Genomic DNA, 14,024 nt, shown 5'->3' on the forward strand with positions numbered 1-14,024 from the left:
TACCCCCACCCCCCCACCGAAAATGGCCTCTGGCCATCCTTCCTAGCTGCCCGCACCTCACTTCTGGTCTGCCTCACCTCTCGGCGATGTGGAGCTGCCTTGCCTCGAGTGCCAGGTTTTCCACATCGCCTCTGTTTCTGGGGTCATTTCCAGAGTCTCCAAGAAGGCTGTGGCCCTGAGGAGAGAAGGAAGGAAAGCAACAGTCCAGGTGCAACAGCGTGCAGAGGAGCACTGGTGATGGGGCAGGGGGTGACGGGGCCAGTTGTCTGGCCCATCCCGGGTCCTCCAGCCTCAGAACTAGCCTCTCCCCCCACCTCACGGGATGTCAGCCCAGCCGCTCACCGGGTGTAGCTGCCGTCATCAATGGCTGTTCCAAACTCGATCAGGCCCTCATCCAGCGTGTAGGCAACAGTTGTCACACCTTCGGTCACCATCACCTCGGTTCCCCCCACCCCCGCCCCGCTCCAGACCTACCACATCACCCTGTAAAATTTCAATCCCCCCACCCCACCCGAATTCCAGGTTAGTGTCTCCACCGACTCCACTGCAGAACAGACCCAGCCTTACCCCACCCTAGCGCTTACACACTGAGGGAATTACAGTGGCCCTTGTTTGCCCAGCGTTTAGTTTCCTTCAAGCAGGTAAGAATCCCTTATCTACACTAATGCCCTCAGGTTCCTGGACACTCAGAGCTGTGCCCGCACTAATGCCTGCAGGTAAACTGACAAAGTGTGCAACCACTTCTGCTTCCAGCTTGAGTCCTGTTAAAATACAACTTTAACCTGGGCCGAACTTTTGAATACATTTGTTGCTTAGGTCACCTGAAGAAATCACTAGGCATGCTTCCCAGTCTCCCACGGGGAGGAAGGGAGGGAGGGAGGAAAGAAAAGGAAAAGTAGGGAGGGAAGGAAGGGAAGAAAAGGAAGGAAGGGAAGAAGAGAAAGAAAAGAGGAAAAACAGAAAAGGAAAGCAAAACACAAAAAGGAAAAAGCCGGTAAGCTAAAACCCGAGCAGGAAAAAAAAGGGGAGCAAATGGAAAGGGTACAGTTGCCCTGATGGCAAACACAGCAGCGGATGAATAAACCAGGGGCCCTCCAGCAGGATGAGGGGGCGATTCTGAGAATCTGTTAGTCATGAAATCTGGGATCCTCTCTTCAAAAAAGGGAACAAAAGTCATTAGTATGCCTGATTCCTGCAAAAGCAAACACTGATCATCTCTAGAGGAAAACATGCCCATGTTAGGCCCTTGAGACTCTAAAAATTATATTCAATGTAACATGTGCCCCCCCAATAAAAAAAGGTACCAAAATAGAACTTAACCACCATAAAGGAGTAAACAATAACAATAACTACAGCACTTGTGGACCTCCAAGGATTTTCAATATTAAAAATAACAATTACGGAAGAAACCAGTTATGGAATATGAAAGAAATGTAAAATGTTTAAAGACCTAAGAGATGGAATGAAAAATTAAGCAAGAGACAAGAGACTATAAAAAATGGCCACGTTGTGTTTGCTTCAGCAGCAAATATACTAGAAAAAATGACCAGGCAGACTAGAGAAGGAACCAAATAAAACCGTATGAAAAATTCAATATTTGATGATAATGAAAACACAACAGTTCAGAATCTGTGGGACACAACAAAGGCAGTCCTGAGAGGAAAATATATAGCGGTACAAGCCTTTCTCAAGAAACAAGAAAGGTCTCAGGTACACAACCTAACCCTACACCTAAAGGAGCTGGAGAAAGAACAAGAAAGAAACCCTAAACCCAGCAGGAGAAGAGAAATCATAAAGATCAGAGCAGAAGTCAATGAAATAGAAACCAAAAAAACAATAGAACAAATCAACGAAACTAGGAGCTGGTTCTTTGAAAGAATTAATAAGATTGATAAACCCCTGGCCAGACTTATCAAAAAGAAAAGAGAAAGGACCCAAATAAATAAAATCATGAATGAAAGAGGAGAGATCACAATGAACACCAAAGAAATACAGACAATTATAAGAACATACTATGAGCAACTCTACGCCAACAAACTTGACAATCTGGAAGAAATGGATGCATTCCTAGAGACATATAAACTACCACAACTGAACCAGGAAGAAATGGAAAGCCTGAACAGACCCATAACCAGTAAGGAGATTGAAACAGTCATCAAAAATCTCCAAACAAACAAAAGCCCAGGGCCAGATGGCTTCCCGGGGGAATTCTACCAAACATTGAAAGAAGAACTAATTCCTATTCTCCTGAAACTGTTCCAAAAAATAGAAATAGAAGGAAAACTTCCAAACTCATTTTATGAGGCCAGCATCACCTTGATCCCAAAACCAGACAAGGATCCTATCAAAAAAGAGAACTAGAGACCAATATCCTTGATGAACACAGATGCAAAAATTCTCACCAAAATACTAGCCAATAGGATTCAACAGTACATTAAAAGGATTATTCACCACGACCAAGTGGGATTTATTCCAGGGCTGCAAGGTTGGTTCAACATCCGCAAATCAATCAATGTGATACAACACATTAATAAAAGAAAGAACAAGAATCATATGATACTCTCCATAAATGCTGAAAAAGCATTTGACAAAGTACAGCATCCCTTCCTGATCAAAACTCTTCAAAGTGTAGGGATAGACGGCACATACCTCAAAATTATCAAAGCCATCTATGAAAAACCCACCGCAAATATCATTCTCAATGGAGAAAAACTGAAAGCTTTTCCGCTAAGGTCAGGAACACGGCAGGGATGTCCGTTATCACCACTGCTATTCAACATAGTACTAGAAGTCCTAGCCTCAGCAATCAGACAACAAAAGGAAATTAAAGGCATCCAAATCGGCAAAGAAGAAGTCAAACTATCACTCTTTGCAGATGATATGATACTATATGTGGAAAACCCAAAAGACTCCACTCCAAAACTGCTAGAACTTGTACAGGAATTCAGTAAAGTGTCAGGATATAAAATCAATGCACAGAAATCAGTTGCATTTCTCTACACCAACAACAAGACAGAAGAAAGAGAAATTAAGGAGTCCATCCCATTTACAATTGCACCCAAAACTATAAGATACCTAGGAATAAACCTAACCAAAGAGACTAAGAATCTATACACAGAAAACTATAAAATACTCATGAAAGAAATTGAGGAAGACACAAAGAAATGGAAAAATGTTCCATGCTCCTGGATTGGAAGAATAAATATTGTGAAAATGTCTATGTTACCTAAAGCAATCTACACATTTAATGCAATTCCTATCAAAGTACCATCCATTTTTTTCAAAGAAATGGAACAAATAATCCTAAAATTTATATGCAACCAGAAAAGACCTCAAATAGCCAAAGCAATACTGAAAAAGAAAGCCAAAGTTGGTGGCATCACAATTCCGGACTTCAAGCTCTATTACAAAGCTGTCATCATCAAGACAGCATGGTACTGGCACAAAAACAGACACATAGATCAATGGAACAGAACAGAGAGCCCAGAAATAGACCCTCGACTCTATGGTCAACTCATCTTCGACAAAGCAGGAAAGAATGTCCAATGGAAAAAAGACAGCCTCTTCAACAAATGGTGTTGGGAAAATTGGACAGCCACATGCAGAAAAATGAAATTGGATCATTTCCTTACACCACACATGAAAATAGACTCAAAATGGATGAAGGATCTCAATGTGAGAAAGGAATCCATCAAAATCCTTGAGGAGAACACAGGCAGCAACCTCTTCGACCTCAGCCGCAGCAACATCTTCCTAGGAACATCACCAAAGGCAAGGGAAGCAAGGGCAAAAATGAACTATTGGGATTTTATCAAGATCAAAAGCTTTTGCACAGCAAAGGAAACGGTGAACAAAACCAAAAGACAACTGACAGAATGGGAGAAGATATTTGCAAATGACATATCAGATAAAGGGCTAGTGTCCAAAATCTATAAAGAACTTAGCAAACTCAACACCCAAAGAACAAATAATCCAATCAAGAAATGGCAGAGGACATGAACAGACATTTCTGCAAAGAAGACATCCAGATGGCCAACAGACACATGAAAAAGTGCTCCATATCACTCGGCATCAGGGAAATACACAAATACACAAAACCACAATGAGATATCACCTCACACCAGTCAGAATGGCTAAAATTAACAAGTCAGGAAATGACAGATGCTGGCGAGGATGCGGAGAAAGGGGAACCCTCCTACACTGTTGGTGGGAATGCAAGCTGGTGCAACTACTCTAGAAAACAGCATGGAGGTTCCTCAAAATGTTGAAAACAAAACTACCCTATGACCCAGCAATTGCACTGCTGGGTATTTACCCTAAAGATACAAACGTAGTGATCCGAAGGGGCACGTGCACCCGAATGTTTATAGCAGCAATGTCTACAATAGCCAAACTATGGAAAGAACCTAGATGTCCATCAACAGACGAATGGATAAAGAAGATGTGGTATATATACACAATGGAATACTATGCAGCCAACAAAAGAAATGAAATATTGCCATTTGCGACGACGTGGATGGAACTAGAGGGTATCATGCTTAGCGAAGTAAGTCAATCGGAGAAAGACAACTATCATATGATCTCCCTGATATGAGGGAGAGGAGATGCAACATGGGGGGTTAAGGGGGTAGGAGAAGAATAAATGAAACAAGATGGGATTGGGAGGGAGACAAACCATAAGTGACTCTTAATCTCACAAAACAAACTGAGGGTTGATGGGGGGAGGGAGGTTGGAAGGGGGGGTGGGGTTATGGATATTGGGGAGGGTATGTGCTATGGTGAGTGCTGTGAAGTGTGTAAACCTGGTGATTCGCAGACCTGTACCCGTGGGGATAAAAATATATGTTTATAAAAAATAAAATTTAAAATCCGGCAAAAAAAAAAAATTCAATATTTGAAGTAAGAAAACTCAGTGGGTGATTTCAATAGCAGATGAGACAATGCTGAAAGCAAACCCCTGACTTGCAAGATGTTTCTTTTTTTTTAAATAATTTTTTAAAAATTGTATTTATTTATTTATTTGACACAGAGAGAGGGAAACAGGCAAGGGGAGTGGGAGAGTGGGAGAGGGAGAAGCAGGCTTCCTGCTGAGCAGGGAGCCCCACGCAGGGGCTTGATCCCAGGACCCTGGGATCATGACCTGAGCCAAAGGCAGACACTTAAGGGCCAAGCCACCCAGGCACCCCTTGCAAGATGTTTCTTAAGGAATTATCCATAATGTAGCATGGAGCGAGAAGGAGGAAGGAAGAATAAGAGGTTATAGAGGCACAAAGACAGGACAAGAAACGGAATACATACCTAATTAGAGTTCTGAGGGTGAGAAAGAGAGTTCGAGAGAAGCAGCAACATTTAAAGAGCTCACGGCTGAGGAACAAGGTGTCCTCGCAGATGGGACACACACACACACACACTCACACACACGCACAAACGCACGCGTGTGTGCATACACACCAAGCACAGTTAAGTAAACGGACATTTATATGCAGACATCATGTACTGAAGCTTCAGAATGCTGAAAAAAAAAAAAAAGACTTTAAAACCAACAAGACAGGGACGCCTAAGTGGCTCAGTCGGGTAAGCCTCTGCCTCAGGTTAAGGTCACAATCCTGGAGTTATGGGACTAAGCCGCCCCCCATCACTCCCTGCTCAGTGGGGAGTCTGCTTCTCCTTTTGCCCCTCCCCTTGCTCTCTCAAATAAATAAATAAAGTCTTTTTTAAAAAAGCAACAAGACAACACAAGGAGCTGTGAATAAACGTCTCAGAACTAAGGAGATCAGTCAATGGGACAACAGTATTTGCAAAAGACTAAGAAAAACTGTCAAACTGTTCTTTCAAGAACACGCCAAATAAAAACATTTCCAGATCATTCCATTTCGATAATTTTCAGAAACTGAGCGTTCATCTTCGAAACACTTTCTCTCAAGGAGGTAACTCCAGAGCAAAGGTCAGCAATGCAAAAAGAGTGAGCAGAGAAACTGGCACCATGATGGCAAATATAATCAAATTCCGGCTGTGTAAAGGAATAACGTCTCACTTTGGTGATAAAAAAATACTGGGCAATAATGGCAAAGAGGAGGTAATCAACGTTCAGGTCCTTGTATCATTTGCCAGAGGTCAGATGCTAAATAAGTTGAAACTATGCAGAATAATTTAAGGGTATGGTCAACTTCCAAGGGTAACCACTATAGGAGTCAAAGGTATGACCTCCAAAGCAAAAATGTGAAAAATATATATTAAAAAGGACAAAACAGGGGCACCTGGGTGGCTCAGTGGGTTAAAGCCTCTGCCTTCGGCTCAGGTCATGATCCCAGGGTCCTGAGATCGAGCCCCACATCAGGTTCTCTGCTCAGCAGGGAGCCTGCTTTTTCCTCTCTCTCTCTCTGCCTGCCTCTCTGCCTACTTGTGATCTCTGTCTGTCAAATAAATAAATAAAATCTTTTTTTTTAAAGATTTCATTTATTTATTTGACAGACAGAGATCACAGGTAGGCAGAGAGGCAGGCAGAGAGATGAAGGGAAGCAGGCTCCCTGCTGAGCAGAGAGCCCGATGTGGGGCGGGGCTCGATCCCAGGACCCTGGGATCATGACCTGAGCCGAAGGCAGAGGCTTTAACCCACTGAGCCACCCAGGCGCTCCATAAATAAATAAAATCTTAAAAAAAAAAAAAAAAAAAAGGACAAAATAACCCCAAGCGCCAAACTTAATTAGTCTAAAATGAGGAAAGAGAGGAGGGAAAGAAGAGATATAGAAAAAAGGCAAAAAGAACTATCACATGCTCGCTCTGTACCCACACCAGTCATCCTAGCCTAGCACAGGGGCCTCTCTTGTTTTCCCTCCCAGATTCTGGAAGGTCGCTGGAATGTACGTGATGCTGGCGGGACAGGAGAGTGACTGATCTTCAGTCTGATAAAAAAAGGAGCTCTGAACAGCTTACAACAGCGAATCCTCACCCAGGAACTGACAGAACTGCCCCGCTATGGGGGCTCTTCCAGCCTAAGAGAACTCATTATGACCTGGTGAATTCCCAGGGCCACTGCAATAGAGAGGACAGGACACAATGTCAGGAATCTGAACAAGGACGGTTCTGGGGCCTAGTGCACTGTGGGGAAGGATCTAAGCTTCACTTGCCGACTCTATCACAGAGAGGATGGGTGGTGCGCCAGAGAAAACCAAATAACCTTTGGAGCTTCCTCAGGGCCCTAACTGATCGGTGGGACACTATGTCTGAGGTCCCCTGGCACCGACGTACCCTAAGAGAGGATGTGGTGACCCTCTCGGGTGCCTCAATGTTGTTCCACACACACAGGCTGTTTCGGTTCTGAGCCACCAGCACGTCACTTCCTGGGACCCACTGCACTCAGGAGCAGAAGTTGAGCATATTGTCTTAGAGCAGCTTTCAATATTGTACAGATGCCGCTGCGGAAGGAAGAGGTGGACAGTGCAGTCAGAAGGGGCTATGGGGTGGCTTCTGATATCGACCATTTCTCTAACGAAATGTAGTGAGCTGACCCACCAGTCAGGCAGATGCTGAATTTCAAAGCTTACTAGCCTGCGATGCTCGACGTTTATGCTGACTTGGTACATCCTGACTCTGGCCCATAAGAGATGACCAAGTGAGCCCAGAGCTACACCCAGAAATGTAAGTTAGCTGAAGGTCAGACTTTTGTTCTTAGAGTTTAACTCTAGGCCAGAGTTGCCAGACTGGATCACAAAAGTAAGGCCACCTTGCACATTAAATGGTCTGGAAATCGGTGATGTGGCTTTCACATCACAATGAATATGAAATGAAAAATCATCAGACAGTCTCTTTGCCCTTGAGGTGGAGCTTCTTGGTGATACCATATTGAGATCCGAGTCAATAAGGAGTTCGGGGGAGACTGTCGAGCCAGCCTTAACGCTGTGGGGTACGTGTAGCTGAGGAATGCTGCAACAGGTGTGGGTAAAGGTCAACCAGGCAAGTGGGGGTGAGGCTGTCTCACGAGTGCACAGACTTGTGAACGGTAACAGAGAAACCAGCTCCCAAATTTCCCTCTTGGATTTGGTGCCATCACAATACCATCTTCTTAAGGTATGGGCTATGGTAACAGATGGGCTGTGATAACAGACACAATGTTGATTCTTCTGTGCCTTTTGCTATGTTAATGGCATAGTACACCAAGAAATTATGCCCATCCTGCCCCCCGCAATCCCTGGCAACAGGTAGTACCACATCCTCTATGGACTACTCAATGGCTAAGGCCTTAGTAACCCTTCTTACACGAAGTTTCCGGTCTCTGAAGAGAAGCTTGGCCCCATTTCATTAAGTTCCAGACAATCCACACGGCTCTCGTGGCTGATGGTACCAATGTTGTAGCCACCAGTCAGATCCACTACAAAGTAAAGGAGACAGGGTTAAGAAGACAGAGTCCACATAATCATATACAGGACACAAGGCAGCCTGCAAAAGTCTTGCCTTTGATGATTATGTTGGGCTTTAAGAATGTTATTACATCAGTGTAGAGTATGAGGAATATGACATAATTTTGCTAAGATGCTTGCAATGCTAGATTTCTACTAAAATTGTAGAGATTTTGTTTAACTCTGTAGCTAACTCAAAAGGTCCAGATCCATCAAGAAATGAGATTCCTCTCTGGGATCTTGGAGTTGTCTCATAGCAGATCAGAACACATCAGAGCAACGAGCAACGGGCATCCGTTACTCAAGAAATCCTCTGGAAGGCAGCACTGAGCACATTAAGGAAGAGCCCCAGTTCCAGCACAACCACGAAGAGAAAGCTGATGGATGAAATGACCTCCATGAACATATTTGCTGCAAGGAGATCCCTGCACTTTGAGTGTCAATGATGTAAGAGCCCCGAGGGGCAAACAGTGGAGAAGGCACACAGACAAAACAGAAGGAACCTCTGATTAAAGTCAGGCTGAGAGTGCTGAGGATAAGTCTTTTAGTTTGGTGTGAATTTTGCAGACAATGTAAGATAGGATTACACTTACGGACTGGCTAGGATGCTTTCAGGGAGTCTCCTGAACACGGCGCATCCACAGCTCTTATTTGTATACGTTACCAATGCGCAACGTCCCGCCGTGATCCGTGCTGAAGCTCAAGACCAGATGCCAGCTAATGTCTACAACTGGGAAGACCAACTGAAAAATGAAATTTCCTTTAATTAAAAGCCACCTTGATAAAGCTATGTTTCAGTGTCTCAATTTATAAGTAGAATCACAGAATACTAGAGCTGTGGGACCCTATCTCTGTGAACACCCTGAAATTATATACAAAATTGTATGTTTATGTATATTCTTCCGCGGAAGGATCTGTGATTTTTTAAAAAAGATTTTATTGATTTATTTGAGAGGGAGAGAGAGAGACAGAACATGAGAGGGGGGAGGGTCAGAGGGAGAAGGAGACTCCCTGCCGGGCAGGGAGCCCAAAGCGAGACTCAAGGATCACAACCGGAGCTGAAGGCAGTCACCTAACCAACGGAGCCACCCAGGCTCCCCAGGATCTAGGATTTTCATTAGATACTCAAAGGGGTCACTAATGAAAAAAGGTTAAGAGAAGAACTCTGTCATTTTTTATACTATTGCAGTCAAATGCTCTACCCCTGAGCTATACCCCCATCATTTTTTATACTATTGAAGACGAGCCCATGTAGTGGGATGACTTGTCTAAAGTCTCACAGCTCATTACTGCCACTGGAACATGGGCCACCACACTACACCATTTCCATTACAACTCAACAATCGGATGTGAAACATAAAACTCATGAACTGTAAAAGTACCTTAAGAACAGACCTATATGTATTTGGAAACTTGATTTATAAGAGGTGACATTACGAATCAGTGAGTACAGAACAGATTTCCAATAAACGGTTAAACATGGAAAAAGTAAAATATGAGCCACACCCACATTATGCACAAAAATTAATTCCAGGTGACAAGCAAAATCTGAAAATATAGGAAGGAGTAGGAAACTTTTTCTTTTTTAAAAATTTTCTTTCTTTCTTTATTTACTTAACTCTACACCCAGCTTGGGGCTCAAACTCACGATCCTGAGATCAAGAGTCACATGCTCCTCTGGCTCAGCCAGTCAGGTGCCCCAGGGAAACTTCTTAACGAGACCTCAAAAATCACAAACTAGGGGCACCTGGGTGGCTCAGTGGGTTAAAGCCTCTGCCTTCGGCTCAGGTCATGATCCCAGGGTCCTGGGATCGAGCCCCACATCGGGCTCTCTGCTCAGCGGGGAGCCTGCTTCCTCCTCTCTCTCTCTGCCTGCCTCTCTACCTACTTGTGATCTGTCAAATATATAAATAAAAATCTTAAAAAAAAATCACAAACTATTTCTTAAAAAGTGATTAAATGAACTACATTAAAATTAGAAATGTCTGAACACTAAGAGAGGCTGAGACAAAATATCCGCAACACGAATGACCCTCGAAGGCTAGATACACACATACACAGAACTCCTTCAAGTCAATACGGAAAACACAGCCTGATTTTAAAAATAGGTGAGGAATAAGAACTGGCAAAATACAGAAGAACAAATCCAAACACCAATAAACAAATGAACAACAACAAAAATGAATACGATGAAGTATTATTTCACATAAGTCAGATTGAGCCAAACTATGAAGTCAGGCAATTTCAAGTATTGGAGAGGATGCAGAACACTGGGGCCTCTAACTGCTGGTGGGAATGTAAATTGGTACAATCTCTTTGGAGAGCAATTTGGAAAGATTTAGCGAAATTACAGATGTACCTCTTCTATGATTCAGCAGTTCCGCTCTAGGTGTAAACCTGAGAGAAACAAAACACTGGAAATGGTGAAAAGCCAACAACTTCAACGTCCCTCAGTAAGAGTAGAGATAAAGATCTGAAGTAAATATAATGAAAGGTCAGGACGTGATAGAACTAGGGATGGGGGGGGCACCTGGGTGGTTCAGTGGGTTAAAGCCTCTGCCTTCGGCACAGGTCATGATCTCAGGGTCCTGGGATCGAGCCCTGCATCGATCCCATGAGAGCCCTCTGCTCAGTGGGGGGCCTGCTTCCTCCTCTCTCTGCCTGCATTGTGGCCTACTTGTGATCTCTGTCTGTCAAATAAATGAATAAAATCTTAAAAAAAAAAAGAATTAGGTATGGGTACACAAGTGATAATAATATTATTAATAGCTAACATTTATTAAGTGCTTATTATGTGCCAGACATTAGTCTAAGTGCTTTTCATATAAGGTAGATACGATTTCTATCCCCATTTTGTGGATGAGGAAATTGAGATACAGAAAGGTTAAGAAATTGACCCAAGATCACACAGGTATAATTGCAGAAGTGGGGAGGTTTGACTCTAGACCCTTGTTCTTAATGATGCTATATGGATATGTTATTCTCTATACATCATAGGGAATACTGTGCTGTTCTAAATACATTTTTCTATGCTTGAAACATTTCATGATACAGTTAAATTTTTTTAAAGATTTTACTTACTTATTTGTCAGAGAGAGTGAGTGCACAAGCAAGGAGAGCAGAAAGCAGAGGGACAAGCAGGCTCCCTGTTGAGTAAGAAGCCTGATGTGGGACTTGATCCCAGGACTCTGGGATCATGACCTGAGCTGAAGGCAGGCTCTTTTTTTTTTTTTTTTTTAAGATTTTATTTATTTATTTGACAGAGATCACAAGTAGGCAGAGAAGCAGGCAGAGAGAGATAGGAGGAAACAGACTCTCCGCTGAGCAGAGAGCCCGATGCGGGGCTCGATCCCAGAACCCTGGGATCATGACCTGAGCCGAAGGCAGAGGCTTTAACCCACTGAGCCACCCAGGCGCCCCAGAAGGCAGGCTCTTAACTGACTGAGCCACCCAGGTGTCCTCAGAGTTAATTATTAATACGTAAAATAAGATGTATTTATTTATGTGAACACTTGTAAAATTCAAATAAATTTTGTCATCACTGGCTACCAAACTCTACAGAAAATAAGTCCCCTTCCGGTTCGAACAGCCCATTATCCTATGTCCTAAGTCTAAACAGCAAAATTCATAAATTTACTAATGGTTCCGTACTACAGCTCACAATTCCTAGCCCTAAGATACATGCCTAAAGAACATGAATAATTACAGGGACAAGCTGATATGCGTAAGTGTATCTGTATCTCTACAGCTAGACACACACTCGCACAGGTGGATTAGAACACTTCCCACATCCTCTGTGACAGCAGGACCATACATTTACCTGGTGCCTCTCAGATTCCTGCATTCTCCACTCTACACACCCCTGTGATATGGAAGCATCTATAAACCTGTTTTGTTATCAGAATTATGAGAGAGGCTTAACATCAACAAGATAAGCCAATTTCTTATTGTCTTCCATCCCTCGTTGACGCCGCTCATTAATACGGACACTGAAACACGAAGGGTGAGGTAAGTCAGAATGGACTTGGGTCATCGGGATGTTGAACAAGGGCCCAAAGTACCATAGGGGATGAAGTTTTTAGGTTAATCTTGAGGATACAGGAGTTAGAGGTTAGAAGGGACTTCTTTTGGGTTTCAAAAATTTAGAGAACCTTGTGGGGTTACATGATGAGGTGGGGATTCATGAATTCAGTACGTGCAGAACCCAGGGTATCATGACTCCCATACTCCACCGGGGTTAGCTCTCCAGCATTGAAGATCATGCACACCTGGGGATGAAGGGAACTGTCACGTGGTGGGAAGTTTGCATGAAGAAGTCTGCACGGTCAACAGTAGTAGAGGGAGATGTCTAGTCAGTGCAAAGTGACTCCCACTTTTCTCTTTTTTCTGTTCCTCTGCCTATCTCGCCCTCCTTTCTTTATCTGCTCTCTCTTAGCTAGGAGGTTTACTGAGATGGTGATGGTTGGTTAATCAAGCTCTACTCACATTTTCATTTACAAAGAAATACTTCTCATTGCCACCAGATCCCTGCCAAGCCACCTGTAAAAGAGGGAGAGGACATAAGAACAATGTGGGTAAGTATCCAAGACAATGCTGAGAGAAGGACGGGGTAGTAGGAGGCAGAGAGAAGGAGTTTAGGAAGGCCCTGATGTTCCACAAGTGGAGTGCTGTGTCACATTCTGCCCTAGGCTTCTAGGCTTCTGAGAGATGCTGTTAAAACAGTCCAACAGTAGGAATTCCCATGCCAGGATTCTAAATCTCCAGGGTCTCACTCCCAGGTCCTCCAGGTCCCCAATGCCAGCATCTTAGAGCTTTTCCTTAGAGATCTTCCCCCTTAGGGACCCAGGCTCCCCGGAAGTAGCTGCTCACGATGTTCCATTCCCCGCCCCTCCGCCTGGGGTTCCTACCTCACTATGGCGATTAGTGTTCAGGTCCCCCAGCAGTAGCGTGTCTGATGTGTGGGCTACCAGGTCACGTTCCTTTCTGAGAATTTTCACCTCTTCCACCTCATAGCCACAGTGTGACTTCAGTACCACTCGGGTCCCCGATGACAGGTTCTTCACAATCACCTTGGTAAGGTACAAGTCTGAGCTCCCTGAGGCTTCCCTCAACCCCAAAGAGGGGTGAACCTGCCATGCCCACCTCCACAGTGTTAAACAAAGCTTGTCTCTTGTCTCCTCACCTAGCCTAGGCTATTGTTGGTAAAAATGACACCTCCCATTCACACAGTGCTTTATTATTTACAAAATGTTTTCAGAGATTATCTCCTTCAATGCTAATACATAATATATATGGTGTAAAACTAATCACTCTCCTTACATTCCTGTACCTCTTGTGAAAATCTTTGTGATTACTTTAATCATGGTGTATACTGATCATACTGTCATTTCATATACCTCTTTGCTAAAATGATCCTGATTAAGGAACAATAGAATACAGACAATTATCTTTGTAATCTCTGTCCTAACAGTGCTCATGTATAGAGAATGGACAGAAAATGAAAGAACAGGGGTGCCTGGCTGCCTCAGTCAGAGAAGCATGCAACTCTTGATCTCAATTGTGGGTTTGAGCCCCAAGTAGGGTGTAGAGTTATTTAAAAATAAAATCTTAAAAAAAAAAAAAGAGGGG

General features: G+C 43.5%; 1 pseudogene; it reads right to left on the reverse strand.

Annotated features, from left to right (window-relative positions):
• The window catches only part of LOC125109781 (intraflagellar transport protein 172 homolog), a 35,191-nt pseudogene that overhangs the window by 12,437 nt on the left and 8,730 nt on the right, over positions 1-14,024 (reverse strand).

Source organism: Lutra lutra, chromosome 9 (genome assembly GCF_902655055.1).
Source record: "Lutra lutra chromosome 9, mLutLut1.2, whole genome shotgun sequence".
In the NCBI taxonomy this organism is placed as follows: domain Eukaryota; kingdom Metazoa; phylum Chordata; class Mammalia; order Carnivora; family Mustelidae; genus Lutra; species Lutra lutra.